Source organism: Camelus dromedarius, chromosome 12 (assembly GCF_036321535.1).
Source record: "Camelus dromedarius isolate mCamDro1 chromosome 12, mCamDro1.pat, whole genome shotgun sequence".
Classification (NCBI taxonomy): Eukaryota; Metazoa; Chordata; class Mammalia; order Artiodactyla; family Camelidae; genus Camelus; species Camelus dromedarius.
Window position 1 is genome coordinate 62,955,034 of NC_087447.1, and position 19,119 is coordinate 62,974,152.

The 19,119-nt window shown below is 41.6% G+C and overlaps 1 long non-coding RNA gene across 1 annotated transcript; it reads left to right on the forward strand.

Moving 5' to 3' along the window:
* Positions 1-307: 307 nt before the first annotated feature.
* Positions 308-17,746, forward strand: LOC105094613 (uncharacterized). The gene is made up of 3 exons (XR_837677.3): positions 308-384; positions 9,593-9,789; positions 17,435-17,746. It is a non-coding gene; the product is annotated as an uncharacterized LOC105094613 (long non-coding RNA).
* Positions 17,747-19,119: the final 1,373 nt, after the last annotated feature.

Sequence of the window (19,119 nt, forward strand, 5' to 3'; positions counted from 1 at the left end):
CACCGTATCGTAAAAAAGACACATAAATAGTCCTCTGGAGAGGTCCACGCGGGGAGGATCTGAGACCTCTTGCCAACAGCCAGACCATCTTTTCAGCCATGTGAGTAAGCCACCTTGGAAGTGGTCCCCCAGCCTCAAATCAGACTTCAGATAACTTCAGCCACAGGTGACCTATGACTGACCCCAAACCAGAACTGCCCAGCTAAGCCATTCTCAAATTCCTAGCTCGCAGAAAATGTGAGTTAATAAGTGTTTAGAGTTAAGTCACTAAGTTTTCAGGTAATTTATTATACAGCAATAGATAATGAATATGTTGTGAAAGAAAATGAAAGGCAAAGGAATTATTCCAAATTAAAAGAGACTAAAAGAACACGGCAACCAAAGGTAAACATAACTTTTCATTGCATCCTGGAAATGAGGGTGACAGCTAACAGGATATGTGGAGGATAATTGGGGAAATAGGGTTAGCATTTTTGAATCAATGTCAAAATTTGGGGGTAAGATAATGCTGTTGTGATTAAGCAGATTAATGACTTTTGTTCTTAGAAGATGCAAATTGGAGTCGACAGGGTGAAATGTCATGATGCTTACAATATTTAATACTTTCCAATACAAAATTATATAGAGAGATAAAGCAAATGTGGCAAAATGAATTTTGATGAAGGTTATATGTTTATTGTACTACTGTTTTGGTTCTTCCATACATTTGAATATCTTAAAAATAAAAATTTGGGCGTCAATATGCATACAATTTGAGCCAGTAGTTAACTTCCAAGAATTTATCCTGGTGATGTAATTAAAGATAAGCACAAAGATTTAACTGCAAGAATTTTTATGATTACCTTTTCATAGTCGCCAAAACGCAATTTTGACATGGATATTTTTATTCTATTTTTTATATTTTTAGGCCTATATTCAACATACCCCTCACAATTAAAAATTCAATTGTCAAATATCTAAATATTCAATCAATAGAAGAATCATCAAGTTACATCAATACTATAGAATACCATTCTACCATCAAAAATGATACTGAAGATGAACAGTTATTGATATTTTAAAAACTTGCTGTCGAGTGAATAAAAGGGCACAAAAATCAGCGAGGATAACGTGATCTTATTTCTAGAAAATATATGTGTAGAAATACATGTGGAAGGATAATTCCATGCAAGATTCCACCCAGGAGCCATCTCTGGGTGATGGGAGAATGAGTATTTTATTTCCTTTTTGCTTGTCTGTGTATTTTAATTTTCTCCCATGAATATGCACTGACCTTGTTATAAGGGGGGGGAAGGGTTATCATTAATTTAAAATGATAGAGACGCTGTTTTCATTTTGGTGTCATGTGCTTGTATGCAAATTGGCTGGTACCCTCACAAGAAAAATCAGGTTTCATGAATTGTAGAGATGATGTGAATCTTGGTGAGATTAGAAAGAAAGATGCTTTGTTTCCCCAACAACTTAACGTACAGATGAAACCTAACCAACCATAATGAGTTGAATTTCTTTTCTGTGGTTAATTCGTACATTCCAGTACAAAGGTCCTTCCTGTACCCTTACCCTGGATGCTGCTGTGTCTCAAAGATGCCTTTCTGGGAGTCCCTCCCAGGGTTCCGTAGTTTCCCCCTCCTCTCACACTCTCTGCAGCTGCTCCTGGAAGTCCCTCACCCTGGCGTCCCCTCTCTTGACCAACAGTATTCCCTGCACAGGAAGGTGAGAGGCTCCTCCTGGTTTTGCCCACTGCCCTTGTCAGTACCACTGGCTTCCACTGCTGCCAATGCCCTCTCCCAAAGCGTACAGACCCTCTTTTCCCCTTACTCAGAAAGGAGAAAACCACACGTGACCCCAAGGCTCATAGTCATACTTGAATCACACTAGGTATTACCCACTTTTACTTAGCCCAGGTGCCGAGACAAGATGGACTCTGAGTCCATCTTCCTTCCAGTCCCTGTGTAGAGATGGCTCCAAGCCTGAACCTTCTGACAGTGTCCGTCACTTTGCCTACCCCGTGGGGAACCTGCCTTTCAGTTCTAAACTGTGACCTCAGGTTCTAGCGATGGGGGGGCACATGCAGACTCATTGGGGCCAACAGCTCTGGCCTCATGGGTGTCATTCAGCCTGAGGGCTTCAGAGTGGTTCAAATGCCTTCACATTTGATTATCACAAGTACTGTGAGGTACTGAGAGAGGAGACACTGGGCTCAGCAGGGAAGTGATGGCGCTGGGGTTGGACCTCTACTCAAAGGCGGCTGGTGGTGGAGAAGGTGGGTGAGCTTTCCAGGTAGACCTGGGTGCAAATCCTGACTTTGCCATTTATTATCCACGTGGTATTGAGCAGGTTATCCAAAGTCTCGAAGTTTCCTCATCAATAAAATGGAGACAAAAATATTTAGCTAATTGAATTGTGATGAAGACAAAAGAACTGGAAAAACAGGAAGGGCTCAATAAATTTTAGTTTTCTTTTCTTTGTCCAGAGGTCTTCTGGCTACACCCTGCAGTTTCTCTCAGTAGAAACATTCTGGTGGGGAAGAGCACTCTCATTTTTGCTGAGATGGGTTAATGGCAGAAAAGAAGAGTTCCTGGCTGTGAAATGCAGTCACAGTTTGAGTTCCTATGAAAAATGCTCCTTGATTCTAGCGTGAGCATATGTGCTGAGACTTGCTCGTGGCAGAAGTCACCTGGAAGCCGGGGACCCAGCTGTGTGGACCATTCTGTTAGCTGCACAGCCAAGCTGTAGGATGTCAAGAGCAGAGGCAGGGCTGGCTTTGAAGCAGGTGCAGGCTTGTCATCCATCAGGCAACAGTTGAAGGCAATAGGGGTCCCACAGATTTTCTAGACCTTCCAGGTCCTGGGAGCACTGTTCACACTGGCATTAAATCACTGTGCATTTGCATAGATTATTTCCCACGGAGAATTCAGAGAGCTCACCTGCTTAGCACTTGGGGTTTCTGGGGGGTCTGTGAGGAGCCTTCAAGCTGTGCTGGCTGTGGGATGGGAAGGTTGGTTTGGAGGGACTTGCATGGTGACAGATCCACTGGGGTTTGCCCTGTCTCCCTTCCTGGGCGGTGAGGGCCCAGGGGGAAGCTGCTGGCCGGCCTGCAGTGACCCAGGCCTGGTCTCGACTTGCCTGTGGGGTAGGGTGTCGGGTGGAGAGACCATCACCAGATGCAGCCTTGTGTCGGCTTCTGGGTCAGAGCCAAGGTAACAGTTTGGGATATAAATCATACAAGACCAGCTGAGGAGTTAAATAAGCAAGCAGGTTGGGGATTCCACAGAACTGCCTGTCACAGAGCATGGTGGCAATATTTGCTTGGGGGAAGTTGAGCCAGAACTGAGGGACAAGCGGTGATGTTTTATAGGGTGTCTTGTGACCACTGGCATGATAGGGCGTGGCCCGTTAAGGGACCAACACGAGACAGAATTATTCATTTTGATGGAAAAAAATGTTCACATATTGAGTTATGGGGAAGTCATTCTGGCTTATACATGGTTTAACTTGAACTTCAGGCCAACCAGAACAGCCTGTTTGTGGCTTATTAAACATGCATGGTACATCGGCTTTAACCATTAAAGAAAAGAATGCATTAACAAAGTCAAAATGGGGTAACTGTGGTTCAGGCATTTAAAATGGAACTGGGTGGCCATTGTGGACATGGTTTCAGACATGTTTCTGTGTTACTGAGAACCTGAATTTTCTGAACTCTATCAGACTCAAAGACGCCACCAGCCATTCTCAAAACAATATCTGCTAGCAGCTGCCAGCTGCAAACTTAACTGTCTCAAGATTTCCCTTGGTAACTATGCAGCCGTTTATATCCCAACCCATCCTTGCTTAAAAAGCACCCTTACTTCTTGCCAGCTCCAATTATAATTCTTGACAAACAACTTGTGTAATTTTATGGGGTTTGCTTTTATAAGCTTTTAGTAGTCTGGTGGAACACAATCCAAGTGCTTCTTAAATCTGCGTCTCTCAGGCTATATTCCTCAGTTTGGCTCAAATAAAACTCTTTTTTCTTCCTATTATAGAGTGGCTATTGAGTATTTCCGCTGACAATTTTTATGTTCCTAATGTGGTGCCTGACGTGGTAGCAACTCACCAAATTCTGTTGAATAAGTGCGGCCAAAAAATAAAGGCCACCTTTATGCTTCTCCTTAGACCTGGTGAAGGGGCTAGTGTGGGAAACTCTTAACCTTCCTGGCCTCTTCAGACACAAATAAAGAAGTTCAAGAGATTATTTTTATTCTCTATGAACTGAGAGCTGTCATGAACCTTTCCAGATGAAATATTCGTCAAATAGATCTCTGGTCCCCCACCAAAAATAAGTTCTACTTCTGAATTCTAAGGAGGGCCAGAGCTTTCCCAGGATGTGCTCAAAACAGTGGTGAGATGGATTTAGGAAAACGTGAATGAGAGAGATGCAACTTAGCAAATGCTTTTCGTTTGCTGCCCTGGGGGCTGTAAATGACTGGGGTAGGATCTATGTGCTCCTCCGCCGGAACGTCGCCAGGCAGAGACTCCCAGGGGAGAATCACCACCAGCTCGTGTGGTTGGGGCGGTGCCGGGTCACACAGGTGACCCGTGGGGAGTTTGCTTTTTGACTCCCGGTTTTGTTACAGGATCTGCTTTGGCTAAAAGGCTTGCACAAAGCGAACCTCTCAGAGTCCAGTGCAGACAGGTTTGTAGAGAGAGCTATGCCCACAGTTTCCTCTCCCTGGATTTTTGCAAGTTGTTTTTGTGTATTTACTTTTTTATTAGTTTTTAATCAAATCTGAATTATAAGATAAAACCATCTCATGTTATTTTATGAAATTCGATTCACCTCTCCAGTCTGCCTGATCTCTTCTGATCCTAATTATGCAGTCAAATATTTTCAACATTTATTGAATATCTACTCTACACTGGGTGCTGTGTATGCTGCCTTTAATTTTCATAATAAGTCTAAAAGCAAGTATTATTAACCTCCTCATTTTAAAGGTTATGAAAGGGCTCATCAGCGACTTGCCCGAGATGACACTCTTAACACGAAGGCGGAGGTAGAATTTGAAACCAGCTTCTCTTTGCTCCCAGCCCGTGCCTCGTCCGGCTGTGCTACACTGCACTCCATGCCTTGTGCACATTGTGATCTACTTTGATGAGGATGCTCGTTAGGTCTTTACCCAAGTCACTGGTGAAGATACTGAGAGGCCAGGACCTGGGCCCAAGCACAATCTCTGCCAGTCAGAAACTCACCTTCTTGGCTTAAGAGCGAGCATTCTGAATTTCCCTGCTGCTTTGCTGTTACTGTAGGTTTCTCCATGCCGACTAGAAAGGTGTCACAGCACGTCAGGGAGGGCCCTGCCCGAACAGAGGTACCTGTGCTCCCTACCTTCCTTACCCATGTAGCCGATCTAATTCTTTATTATTAAAGAAGGAAATTAGATTTGTCCACCATGACTTGTTGCTTAAGGAAACCATGCTGGACCCTATGCTCATGGTGTCCTCTTCCAAGTCTGCTTTCCCTGGTCTCCTTTCTCACCTCCTCCCTCTTCCTGCTGTCTCTCTCTTGTTCCCTAAGCATCTGAATGTGTCATAAGGGAAACACACAGTACAACAGTAAAGCACAAATAAGCGCTATAAAGCAAGACCAAAGAGTTTTAAATCAGAACAGGGAGACTGACCACGGGCAGAAAATAGAGTCCAGTTGTGCAGACTGTGAAGGTTTGCATACAGGAGAGCCTGAAGCTGTTTCCTAGCAGCTCACAGCAAAATTTGAGACAGTACGTTATATAATTCTTACCAAAAATTGGGGAAAAAAAGCTCATGCTGGTTACTCAGCAGGAAAAAATCTTTGCCTACTATTTAGTTCTACAAGAAAATATTCACATTCTGTTTCTTAAGAGTACTAAAATCAAATCTATATGCTCACCCTTCCCAGAATCTTGCTTCGAATTAACCTCATCCTTAGCTGTCAGAGGCTTGCAAAATCCATTTTCTTCCTCTTTATAAAAAAATGGAATTAATTCAACTCTGGTTTCTTATACTGTCAACAATGTTTGCAAGTCCCCGCAGAAGCTTCCAGTGTAACTTAAAATCAAGGAAGAAAAAAAGAGGTAGATTTTTCATACTGAAAATAATTGCATGCACGGGATATGCATTCGTCTGAAAAATTTGAGCACCTGCTATATGTGGAATTCAATGATTGGCTCAAACTTAAATCAGACTTTTAAAATATTAAAAGAAACTACGTTACTATGATATTTCATAGAGAAAATAATTTTGTTGAAGTAAGCATTTGGAGAATCCAAGTGTTAAGGTATTTATTGCCCTTCTCAGCAAATGAGAAAGAGAAAGTCAGGGAATATTTGCATTCAGGTGCTCATAGAAGCAGAACGAGAAAGGAGCACCGTTAGGGGGTTAGGCAAGAACAACACAGGTCTTACTTAAAAAACAAATACCATGTGGTCTCACTCATATGTGGAATATAAGACAAAAGCAAACAAAAAACAATATACAACTACAGCTATATATAAAATAGATATACAAGGTCCTACAGCATTGGGATCTATATTCAGTATCTTGTAATAACCTACAACGAAAACGAAAATATATATGTGTGTGTGTGTGTGATGGAAACACTATGCTGTACATCAGAAACTAACACAATGTTGTAAATCAACTATATATCAATAAAAAAGAAAAAAAGTCCAAAAAACAACAAAAATAAATAAATGAAAAAAACCAGCCAAACAAAAAACAAACACGCAGATACAGAGAACAGAATAGTGGTTACCAGATGGGAAGGGCGTGGGGGGGAGGACGAAATGGTTGAAGGGATCAGCAGTGCAGCGACGGATGGAAACTAAACTTCAGGTGGTGAGCATGCTGTAGTGTCTACAGAAGTCGAAATATAATATTGTATACATGAAACTTAATAATGTTATAAACCAGTAAAAATAATTAAAAACAAACAAATGATAAAATAGAATGCTGCATGCTCTGCTTCTTTCCCAGTTGTGAACTGTGACGTATACAAATAGTGCACAAGGCATGTAAGGAGATTTAGTGATAATTACAAAGCAAATACTCATTTATCTACCATTCTAGTCAAGAAAGAGAATACTGTCCATACCCCAGAAGCCCCCTTGTGCCCCTTCTCCATCACGAACCTCTCCACCCAAAGACCTAATCACTACCCTGAATTGCATCATAATCATTTCCTTGCTTTTCTTTATCATTTTATGACCAATGTATATAACCTGAATCGCATTGTTTAGTTTTACCTGTTTTTGAATTTGATATAAAGGAATCATACTGTGTGTGTTCTTTTATGCCACAAAGAGCCATGTATCCTGGGGCATGTTTTGCTCGAGAATACTCCTAGGAGTGCACCATCTTCACATTTACTAACACTCCGTTGGTTTTCAAAGCGGTAGGAGGTGTACTTCCTCTCCTGCTCACCGTTTGGTAGGGCAAGAGGTTTCACTTTTGCCAGTTGGGAGGATGTGCAGTGTTACCTCCTTATTCTACACGTCTCTGATGACTGAAATAAAAAGTCCTCCTGGCAGATTTCAGTTCAGACACAATATGAAGTTTCTATCTTCCCCAAGAAGGTCAAGTATGTTTGAGTGCACAGGAAATACGAACAAGACAGGAAAGGCTTGTGATCTTTGGAGCTGACATTCTCAAGCAAGGGTCAGCAAACTACAGGCTGCAGGCCAGATCTACTCTGTCTGTCCTGGTCGGCTGCCTGGGTGGCCGTGCCCAGAGTGACCTTGAAAGCCACGTGTGCAAAAGCCTGACAGAATGAAAACACACTCCCCCACTGTGAATGAAAAGCAAAATTCTGTTGAATTAAACCATTCACATTTAAGTAATGTGGACACACACACGGGGTTCTGGATGGTGGCTGATGTAATGATGTGCTGTGTGGTACAGAGATAGGGGAGAAGGAACAGCAGCAAGGGACCGGCTTTGGGGAGGGAACAATGAACGTGTGTGGGACACTGGAGACAGTAGACAGCTGGATGGATCTGTCTGTCTGGAGCTCAGGTGAAAGTTCCTGGCTGGAGAGAACAGATCTGGAGTCGCCATTATTCTAAAGATAATTAAAATGGTTAGTGACTGGGAAAGCCCACAACGCAGTTGAACATTTCTTTTCTCTCTGGGCACAGAGGCCACGTGCAGAGCCCCATTGTGGTGTGCCAGGCCTATTGAGTTGTGGAAGAGTTATCTGTTCTGAAAAATGCTTTGTTGCCCTATGAACTGAACCTATAGGAAATAGGAAGGTACCTATTTCCTTTGGAAACACGAAGTGACTCCTCTTTTATTACCAGGGTATAAGCACGCAGGGACCATTCACAGCTAGTAACAACTAATGAGAACAGCTGCCTTCAAGCACCAGAAGATGTGTAACCCAGCAACCAGCTATGCTGAAAAGCCGGGAGAAGGAATCAGGCTCACCAGCCGCCCAGTTGCTGAAAATGTTCTCCCCAGGGCAGTGGCGGAGAGGGTGGAGCTGTTGGGCTCTTGGGCTGAGTGACAGTCCCTTAAACAAATCTTTCTGAATAATATAAGGTTAACCTGCATGTAGATTTATACCACATTGTTAATACTAAAGTATTTTAAAATAAATTATCATATAGAAAATAAATTGTATTTTTTTTTTAAGTATAAAATTCTCCCAAAGTCAGACTCAAAAATTCTCACCACTGACCTTTGACGATTCTGGTGATTGCTGACAATACAAAAATCCACTCCCCCATTCCTATACCATTAAAGCATTTTTAAATTTCAAAAAAGAGAGAGAGGGGGAAGGGTATAGCTCAAGTAGTAGAGTGCATGCTCAACACCCAAGAGGTCCTGGGTTCAGTCCCCAGTACCTTGTCCAAGCAGAAATCAGTGAAGAAACCTCATTACCTCCTCCTCATAAAACAAACAATACAAGCAAAAAAGGGAGAGAATGATACCTGAAACAAAACAAGACATTCCATCAGCATATGTATCACTCATTTTAGACAATGATCTTGGAGGAAAGTGTTACCAAGTCCAAGATTGTACTCTTGGCATGGCAGGCCAATAAATCAAGGGATGAGTTGTTGGGGCAGAGAAGAGTGAGTTTATTCAGACCAAGAAGATGGTGGACTAGTGTTCCAAAGAATCATCTTGCCTGACTTAGAATTTAGGCTTCTTTTATACTAAAAGGGGAGGGGGTAGAGTCAAACACTCCCTGGTTCTGGTCAGCCTCCGGATGGCACAATGTTGATCTCCCTGACAGTGTGTAAGAAAGAAGCTTTCTGAATGGGGTATCTCTGGACCTACAGGGTAACTCCAGTAGGATTCAAGTCTCCAGAAAGACAGCTGAAGCAAACAGACCCCTGTTGATCTTATTTGGGGACATTAGAATGAGGGACACTTTGTTGGCTTGAAATGGCTCAAATGCTTCCTTCACGCCTCAGGTCGTGATAGAAGAATCCAAAGATATAGATGGTCTGTATAGTAACTAACCTGGTTTTTGGAAGGAAAGATGTGTCTCTCCATGTGTGCTTAATTTTTGCCTTCATGAACAAAAACCAAGGGGTAATCTGAGCCCACTCCTTTTCTCTCCACATTGCAGGCTGCGCTCACACTGATAATCCCATTAGGTCACCCTGATTGGTCCCTGAGTCTCACCTGCAAGCCACCTGAAGCAATCATTTTGAGAGTGAATACGGGCAGTTCTCACACACTTGAATGATGCATGATGAGAAATGATGGGAGACTGGTTTGCTGTACCTTCTCACTCCACGTGTCCAGTTATACCTACCACACAAGGTCAGCGAAAACATTTTCTTTCTAAGGGCCAGTAGGAAAGTATGTTTAAAATTGGTTGTGCATATATACATTTTTAAGAAAACGTGGTGGGGGTTTTTTGGACACAAATCCCTGTCTTCTATATCATGGTGATGATTGTTGTATGAATATGAGAGAAGCTGCAATAAAAGAGCTGCAAATACCACCGCTACCTTTTCCTTAGATGCACAGAAATACCCAAGTGAAAAGCTTGCTAAGAGTTGGAAATTGTGATACAGGCATGTGTTACTGGAATTTTTAATATTACAAATAAGTATATAATATGTACATATATTTTGTATGTATGTAGATTATAATATTGGTGTAGTATAGCTGAAAGGAAAAAAGCCACTGTGGGGTTAAAATAGCCAGGCTATAGTCCATCCTGATTGACATACTTAGATGCTTACAATAGCAACATTGAAGTGAGAAACCCAGATTGTTAAGACTATGGCAGATGATGTTAAAGGGACAGTGTTCGAGGGGCATGTGTCCAATAGCCCTGAGGGTCTGGTTGAGGCAGACCTGCTGGCTACTGTATTTTATTTTTTGCTACCAGAGAGCCTGGAGCAGAGAAGGTATCTCTGAACCACACAGATCATTCCTCAGCCTGTGATACAGCCTGCAGCGGCACCAAACTGCCAAGGGGTTGGCCAGCTTTCCAGACATACAGCGGGGACATGTTCTGTGCAGTCCCCCCAACACACAAAGCATCTGAAACACAGGGACTCTGAGAACATTCAGGAGCTGTGATAGTGAGTCCAAAGTGGCCAAGAAGAATGATGCAGAGGTTGAAAAGTAATTTTTTAAGAAACTGAGAATTTCTATGTGAAATTTTTCATCGTGTTGATTCTGACCACAAAATTCCATTTCGGGAGTCTAAACCAGACACTATCTTTTGCAGAAGCCATCAGGGGTTTTCAGAGGCTCGTTGGCAGAGCTGAACCTAGAGGCTTACGTCCAGCTTTAGTTTTCAAGCGTGAACAAGTCCTGATGCAAGTCCAGCGGGCTGTGGGGGTCCCTGCTGCAGAGTAACATGGGTTTACTGGTGATAGGTTGACGTGGACAACATGATGGCGGTCAGAATCAGAGGGAAAGGGCACATAGGAATGTAAAACCTGTTCTTTGTACTCGGGTCATTCATTATCATGTTCAGCACCTTGCGGGTCTGAATCCCTTGGAGGCTCACACATATTTTTTGCTGCAGCTCTTACACAACTCCCAGAGGAAAGTAAGATGCTGCTGGTGCTCCAGGTCGGGAGCTCAGCTGAGAGGTGGGGAATTGTTTGAGGACCATTCTGATGTGGCCATGATGTGACCCTGGTGAATGCAAACACCTTGTTTCTGGGGGCAGTCAGCCGTGCCCTCAATGGGTTTTTACACTTATATAGGCTGATCGTTATAACAAAATGACAAACATGAGGATGTTTCTGTGTTGACTCATATCTGTGGCCAATGCCATGTAACTTAGAAGGGTAAACACTCAGTGTAATTGCAAACACATTTTTCTAGCAGCTGTCCATCATCATAGCGTGAGAAGTAGTCTACACTGTTTCTCCCCGCCCCCTCACTTTTTCAGAGTGGCACAATGGCAGACAATCCCACACAGACCAGTTTTCAGCAAAAGACCCCAAGTGGTCAGAGCTTCTGATGTGTTTCCTCAAAGAAATATGAATGTGAGGCTTTGCTATGGAATAAGTGGAGGACTCTCATGAGAGTATTTATCTGTTTTTGGACCCCACCCCACAAATACTCAGTATGTATATAAGACCCCAAGCTATACACTTCATATTAAATTATGCAGCACACATGTTCAGAATAAGTTCGAGGGGAAACTTGGGAACCAATTTTAATAATATGTAAACTAATTTATCAGTGCTGCTTCTCGAGAGTGTTTATCTCCCACAATTCAAGTCTTAGGGTGAGTGCATTACAGCACACTATCACATGGTAAGAGGCCACTCTGAGCCTTGGGCTCCCTGGGGAAGAGGGGACAGGTCCCCCATTTCAAGAAAATGTTTCAGAATCAAAAATATGTAGGTCCACAATAGCTCTGACATATTAGAGCTCCATCAGATGGCTCCAGCTGACAGAGAAGAGCTTTTACCCGGGACGAGGAGATTAAGTGGTTTGATCTATGGAGCTAGGGCATCGCTCAAAGAAGAATGCACAGCTTCTGAATAGGGCTGGTACTCTGTAAAGGCGTTGCTCAGACGACTCGACTGTATCTTTTCAAATATGTATGCAGTTGGTGTGATGCTCTTGGGACGCACACTGTCGTCTGTTATTCTGTGTGTGCAGCCGAGGAGCCTTAACTGTTAATACACGCGTGCTGACTTTGTGACTCCCTCCGATGGCCACCTCTGCCTGGGACCTGGGCATCCTAGTCAGCAAGTGCTGGGGTTTCCAGTGCACTGTAGGACGTCTCCACGTGCCCTGCCTGCTGTGGTGGGAGCAGCGGTCACTGCAGCCAGAGCGGCCTGTGAATTTAACGCTTGTTTTCTTCCATGGCTGCCTCGCCTGCTGCAGAGGAGAGAGCACAGTGCTGTGACTGGAGCACCCTGTGAGCTGCTGGACACTAGGAGCATGGTCAGTCACAGTCTGTAGAGAGTCTCCCTTCCGGATGCGTGGTTGACTCCTGCCTCGGGAACCCAGGGGTCCTTTGGGGCATAGAGGTTTGCGTGCGTGTTACCTGCTTACACCACAGTTCAAAGTCGGTGAGCTGGTGCCCCATTCTGACCGCATGAGTTTATGTTACTTTCAGGAGTAAGATGAAATACACCCACAGGTGAATTACGATCCTTTTGCAGATACTAAAAACCATAATGTTTACCTGAAAAAGGCCAAATTGCCTTCACTCTGATGGACGTGTTTTTCTGCCCTGCTCTCAAGGAGTGATGGGAACTAGTATTTGTGCTTTAGCGCACCTCTGCTAAGACCAGCCCACTCACCCCTGGAAGCCCCTAAAGCTGCAGCAGGGACTCGCGGACTGTGGGGTAGTGTGGGAGCAGACAGTGCTGGAAGTGACAGATAACTTTCCTGAGATGTGCGACGTTTGGCATTTTAAAGGCATTCCCACAGATCTTTGTGGTGATTATGTTCACCACCTTCATCATAAGCGGGAAGCGTTAGTTTCCCACTGCGGGTGAGGTTATCAGACAGTAAATACAATGTATTGAGGACGGTTGCCCTAGAGAGTGTTTACCTTGAACCCCCAGCATATTAATGAGATCGCTGCTGGGGGAATACATTTGAAGTACGGTCCAATCTCCCTAATACCACTTTAGTGAGAAGTCTGGGAGCCTGCAAGCATCCATTTTTATCTTCTTTGGATATGTCCTCTTGAAAATTCAGAGGTGACAATGTGGTTTTGTTTTGTTGGAAGGATGCCAAAGGCCCCACACGGACTAAAACAGACCTCGTCAGAGGCTGGTCTGCACCATGCATTACAGAGCAGGTGTTGTTTATTTTTTTATTTTTTGTTTTGAGGAGGAGATAATTAGGTTTATTTATTTATTTTTAAATTATAAAAATGGAACATAATATAAATGGTAAGAAAAATTGTCCTATGTCAGTGGAAGAGGGCTGATCTCATTGCTAACCTCTCACTAAGCTTTTGGCTCAATTCAAGCATTAGGTTCTACTTGCAGTATGTTTCGTTCCTGCCTCATTTACTGCTAAATTAGAGGGTTAAAATTACAATTATAGATGATCGGGAATGTCAACAAATGTTTGATGGCTGATAACTCTGGATATTCAGGTCAAACATGGACCCAGAATTAATAGAGAGACTTAATGAGTAGTACCTTCAGACTCTAAGTCCACAATCAAATTGAAACCTGGCAGTTTGATTGGATTTACTTGGGGGTAGTGGCAAATTCTTAATCACTCTTTGACTGCATTGTGCTCTACAGAGCAATTCTTCATATTTTATTGCTGCAGCTTTCTTGGTGGGGGCAGGGAAAGTAATTAGGGTTGGTTATTTATGTAGTTGATGGAGGTACTGGGGGTTGAACCCAGGACCTCGTGCATGGGCATGTGCTCTGCCACTGAGCTGTGCCTCCAACACATACTGCCCCCCGCCCCAATTGCTGTATCTTGCTTTTAAACATATACAAGATTTCATTGTTTTGTTTTCTCTAATGAGAACAAAAATCATCAACTATTGCGAATGAGTCAAATTCCTAGTGACTGAGGCATTCGTACCATAGCTTGTTTTGTCTTATTTTCATCCTGACACCTCATCCTTACCATGGAAAATTGGCAATAGTTCATCCTGCAGTGAGTAATAAGTTCAGGATTGTCAAGATAATCAGAGATATTGCTGAGATGCACCATGCATTAGAAATGATAGAAATGGTCTTTATTGGCATTATTAACGTCATGACGGAATGTCCCCATCCCTTACTTCACAGCTTCTAGGAGCACACTTCTCTCTGCCAGCCAGCATTCATCAGTAGGGAAAAGCAGTGTTTTGTCTTCACTGTCCATTTCTTGGCAGAACATGCTGAAAAGATGTTCACTCAATAGCTCCAAGTTGATGGTAATTACAATTTTCACGGTTTCCTTTAACATACATTTGCAATCAGGAGGCACCATTACCATAGACTGCTAATTAACCTTTGAAAACCAGGCAGTATGTGGATTTCCACTGAGGGGCTATCCTTCTAATCTTGTAAGAATCTGGGCCTCTGTCAGAGTTGAACACAATACATCACCAGTCTGTATCATGGCTCCAAAATAACTTTTGACTAAAACATCTCTTCTCCTGTGGCTTTCTGTATTACGGTAACACTAAGTTACCAAGTTACCTCCTTCATATACATACTGTACTGCACCGGCTGAAAAGTGAAACGTTGCAGGCATGATGGTTTGATGAGCATCTTCTGTCACTGAAATGCAGTTTCCATCAGTGTTTTTTTTTTTAATATTTTAAAATTTTTAATTGAAGTATAGTTTAGGTACAATATTTATAATTTATTTAAGTGTGCAATTAAGTGATTCAAAATTTTTAAAGATTATACTCCATTTACAGTTATTATAAAATATTGGCTCTATTCCCCTTGCTTTTGAACATACCCTTGTAGCTTATTTTACACTTAATTTACACTTAATAGTTTGTACCTCTTAATCCCTTATCTCTATATGCCCTTCCTCCATCCCCTCCCCCCACCGGTAACCACTAGCTAATTTTTTTCCCTCCAGCAAGTATTCCATACGGCTTTTCAATGTATTTGCATCTCTATGTCAGTACCCAGTCCTATCCCCACTGTGTACTTTTCTGTTTGGTTGGTTGTTCTTGGTCTTTATGTTCCTCCTGCTGCTTGCCAAGGGCATGTACTACTACTACTAAAGCTTTATAAACTCCCTGTTCCCCTCTCTAAACCCTATTTCTCTTTCTCTCCCAGCCTTCTCTTGACTACTCACTTAGAAATAGTAAAACCCCTCTTTTTCCTAGCCCTGTGGTTCCTCTCTCTGCATATGTCCTTGCCTTGGTCCAAAAGTGTATTTTTTACAGAGCTACACTTAAAAATTAGTTTTATGCATTTATTCTTTATCAAATTACTAATCGTCAGTGTAACATCAGTATATAATAAGATCCTCATTGTAGTCTAGGCCAAGATAATAGTAATTCATGATGTCCCCATTGTTGAACATTTAGGTTGTTTTCAGTTTTTCACTATTAAACATAATGTTGCCAATGCACCTATAGGGATAGTCTTTCTCTTCTGATCAACTACGGTATATCCTTACGTTAGGTTCACAAGGGCAGGCTTATTGACATAAAGGTATCAATACCCTGACGGCCTTTGATTTGGGGTTGGCATAATACAGGCAAAGTGTACTGGTGTGGCGTTTACACACTCCTGACCTTAAGAGGGGTAAATGGACGCACAGATGCAGCAGATGCAGACTGCCCTTCCTGCACGCACTCTGGAGGAAGTTCACGCCATGGTTAGAGTATAACCTTTCATTTTTAGTCAGCCTCTGCTCTTAAACCTTAGAGGTGCGTAATATAAACTTCCAAGGTTGAAGGTCACATGACAAAGAATTAACCGCAAAGACTGGCTAAAATGCTGTCATGAGAATAGCATACTTGTGCCCTTTTCAGCTTATGACCTTTGTCACTGTCATTTAACCTTATAAAAGACAAATGTATTTAAAAAGGCACTTGCAAGCAAAATAATATTTTATTGAAAATTCAGTTACAGTACTTTAAGACTTTTTTCATATAATAAAGAAAAATAAGTTAAAAGAAAAAGAACAGACTCAAGTGCAGATATTTAGTTTTCATTCAGACAAACATCATTTTGAAAAACAAAAACCCACAGCTTAATTTATTCATGGTATAGGCATGTATTTTCCTATTTGTTATCACAAAAACTCTAATGGAATAATTTTCAGAATGATTTTTCAATACATCATCTTTCTGGACCCAATTTAAATAGTAAATTAGTACCAATAACTAACTCACACAGTAGTGTTGTGTGTGTACATGTATACATAAGAACTAGGTGACCTTAATATAAAATTTTAAGAACGAGGGATTTGTCACTTCATTTTATCATAGGGCAGTAAATCGCATTTCTGAAGCTGTTCTCTTATCTCCTAGGTCAAAACCAACCACTTTTAGACAGCTGTTCAGCTCAGTGGGCATAAATAAGATTGGTTAATCCTACTGCCAAAATATTGACTGTTATAGTCAGCCATTTAATGTTAGGAAGCACCTTGTGATGCCTTTTGGATCAAAGTCTCTCAAGTTTTCTTATGAAGGGGAAGCTAGTTGAGCTAAAAAGATTAAAATACTCATTTTTTTAAGAGCTCATTTTATAGTATCAGTGGTCCATATTTTTATCAAATTATTTTATTCCTCAACAGAAAACATTCATTGAGCCATTGGTATCATTTAAGTAATTGTATTTATCATTTCCATTAGCTCTATTGAGTCTCTTCTCCATTCTAAGTGAAGAAAGGCGTGGGTACATGTATCAGTAAGAAAAAAACGCACCACTCATGCTAATGCTGCCATCTGCCGCATGTTAGCTCCAGGAGAGGAGCTACAGGTGAGCTGGAGCCAGGCCTGTGCCTTGCCACAGCTGGAAATGGCACTAATGTAGAACTTTAACATCTCAATTAATATTGGGGCACCACTTTGCAGTTAAAGAGCTTTTCTGTAACTATTGTGAAAATACTGAATGAAATTAGGCCATGTTAGGACATTTACAACATGCAAACTGCATAAAATGCTTATAAAAATGTTAGGTGCATCACCTAGACAGGAGACAGAAATTGTTTTAATAAAGGATAATCCAGAGGGCACATAAAACATAACATGGCATTTGCTAATACAGTACTTTTTTCATTTTGTCAACGCCATACAACTTGGTCTTTAAGTAAGAAAAAATTTGTTCTTATTTATTCAACTGTAGAGAAATCTAGCCATGTGGGGAAAAGAAGATCCTCTGATTAAAAAACAAACAAACAAACAATGTCTAAGAACCAGTGTTTTGACAAGTTGACTCTGAAATTGGTGGAACCCCTTTGGCTGTAAGGGAACAGTGGTGACTGACTTAGCTCAGAGGTCATCAGAGCTAAATAAAGCCATCCTCTCTCTCTTCCACTCCAGGAGCAGAAGAGGCTCTTAGGCACCTGACTAGCTTTCAGAGAAGAGGGTACATCACTGAGGTGGCAGGAGAAACGCTGAAGTCATTTCAGCCGTGGAATGGACCAAAGATGCTGGATACAAAATTTGACAGGTGCAACCACTCTCATCTTTCCAGGCCCCAAAATAAAGTCGACAGCTGGTTTAATCAAAATATCTTCATCTTCTCCAAGAATCTTCAGAAAATGTTATGACTCATTAAAACTAAATTTTCAGAGGAAAAATAGTGCCCATTCTTTTTGCAAATAAAATACATCATCAAAAATTCTTAAATAAGAGTGCATTTATACTTATCTGTACATAGCGTTTCTTGTTAAGAATTAAAATTACTCTTTCCCTTCTCAACCCCTCTTCCTTCCTGCATTTCAAGTTTCCTCTGTGTTTAAGTACTGATAATTTAGTGAACTGCGTACTGGATGCCAGTTCAGCACTCAGTGCATAAGGAAGCCTGGTTGATAATATACTCAACACTTGTTCACTGAATTTAAAATTTATATATTGCTATGATCAACTATTTGAAATTTCACTGAATTTGATGCATTCCATAAGGAATATAAACAAAGGTCAAAGTATAAAAATAAAATTTCACACACAGACGAGAAATATTACCTGAAGACAGTTGACAAACACCTAACAGTGCTTTCTATTAAATAATGGTTTTTAAGTCACTTTATGCCAAGTTATACATTTTTTTTTAAAAAACACCTAATTTACTCTTAGCTTCAAGATTATATAAACATTTTAAACGGCGGTTACTTTTCCCATAACTTCTGCCGCATTTCCCACTATGACTGAAGGCTCAACGTAACAGATTTGACATAAAAAACATCACAATTATTCGTGATACCTAATGCAAGCATTTTAAAAAAGTTTTGATTCTTATGAATTTGTACCAAAATAAAGCTTCTGATATATCTTTAGGATTGTACTTGATGACTTGTTAGTAATGTTCAGCAAAAAATACTTGAGCTAAGTTAACATTTACATATAAAAATATAGACTATACCCCCTACAGTGATCTGGGTGGCACTTTGTAGTATTAGAAGTTAGAGCACACCAGCCTGACTAAAAAGCTCAATGAGTGTGAAAGGACGAATTTAAAAAAAAAAATCAGAATTCTCAGTTTTAAACTTAACCATTTCATCCTCCATGCTCACTGAGATTATTTGATATGGTCAATAACTGGGCTTGAAGAGGATGGAGGAGCTGAAAGTATTTCTCTGGAAGAAGCCTGGAGCGTCTCAGTATCTAGTAGAGAGATCATTATCATCTCGGTCTTCCCCAGGCCTGAGCCTCTTATTCTGCCCACTCAGATGAGTAAAAGGCTGTGGTAAGAAAAGCCACAGGCTGGCAAGAAAGCACAAATCCTGCATCTTGTCAGCTCTGTTTTCTGCCTTTAGGAAAAGACGGTGCCTACAAGGCTAGAAATGAAGAAACGGTAAGGGGAGCTCGAGCCACAAACAGGACAGCTGAGCACCCTCTCCCAGCCGGCAGTTAAGCCAGCGGGTGGTTTCTATTCTACTTCAAAGAGCATCGCTTCTTTCCCAGGTTGAGGCTTAAACGGCTGTAGCGCAGGCTTCTTAAAGAGCTCCCCGACTTTCTGCTTGGGTCACGTGCACTCGTCAAACATCATGACTTTCAAAGTATGA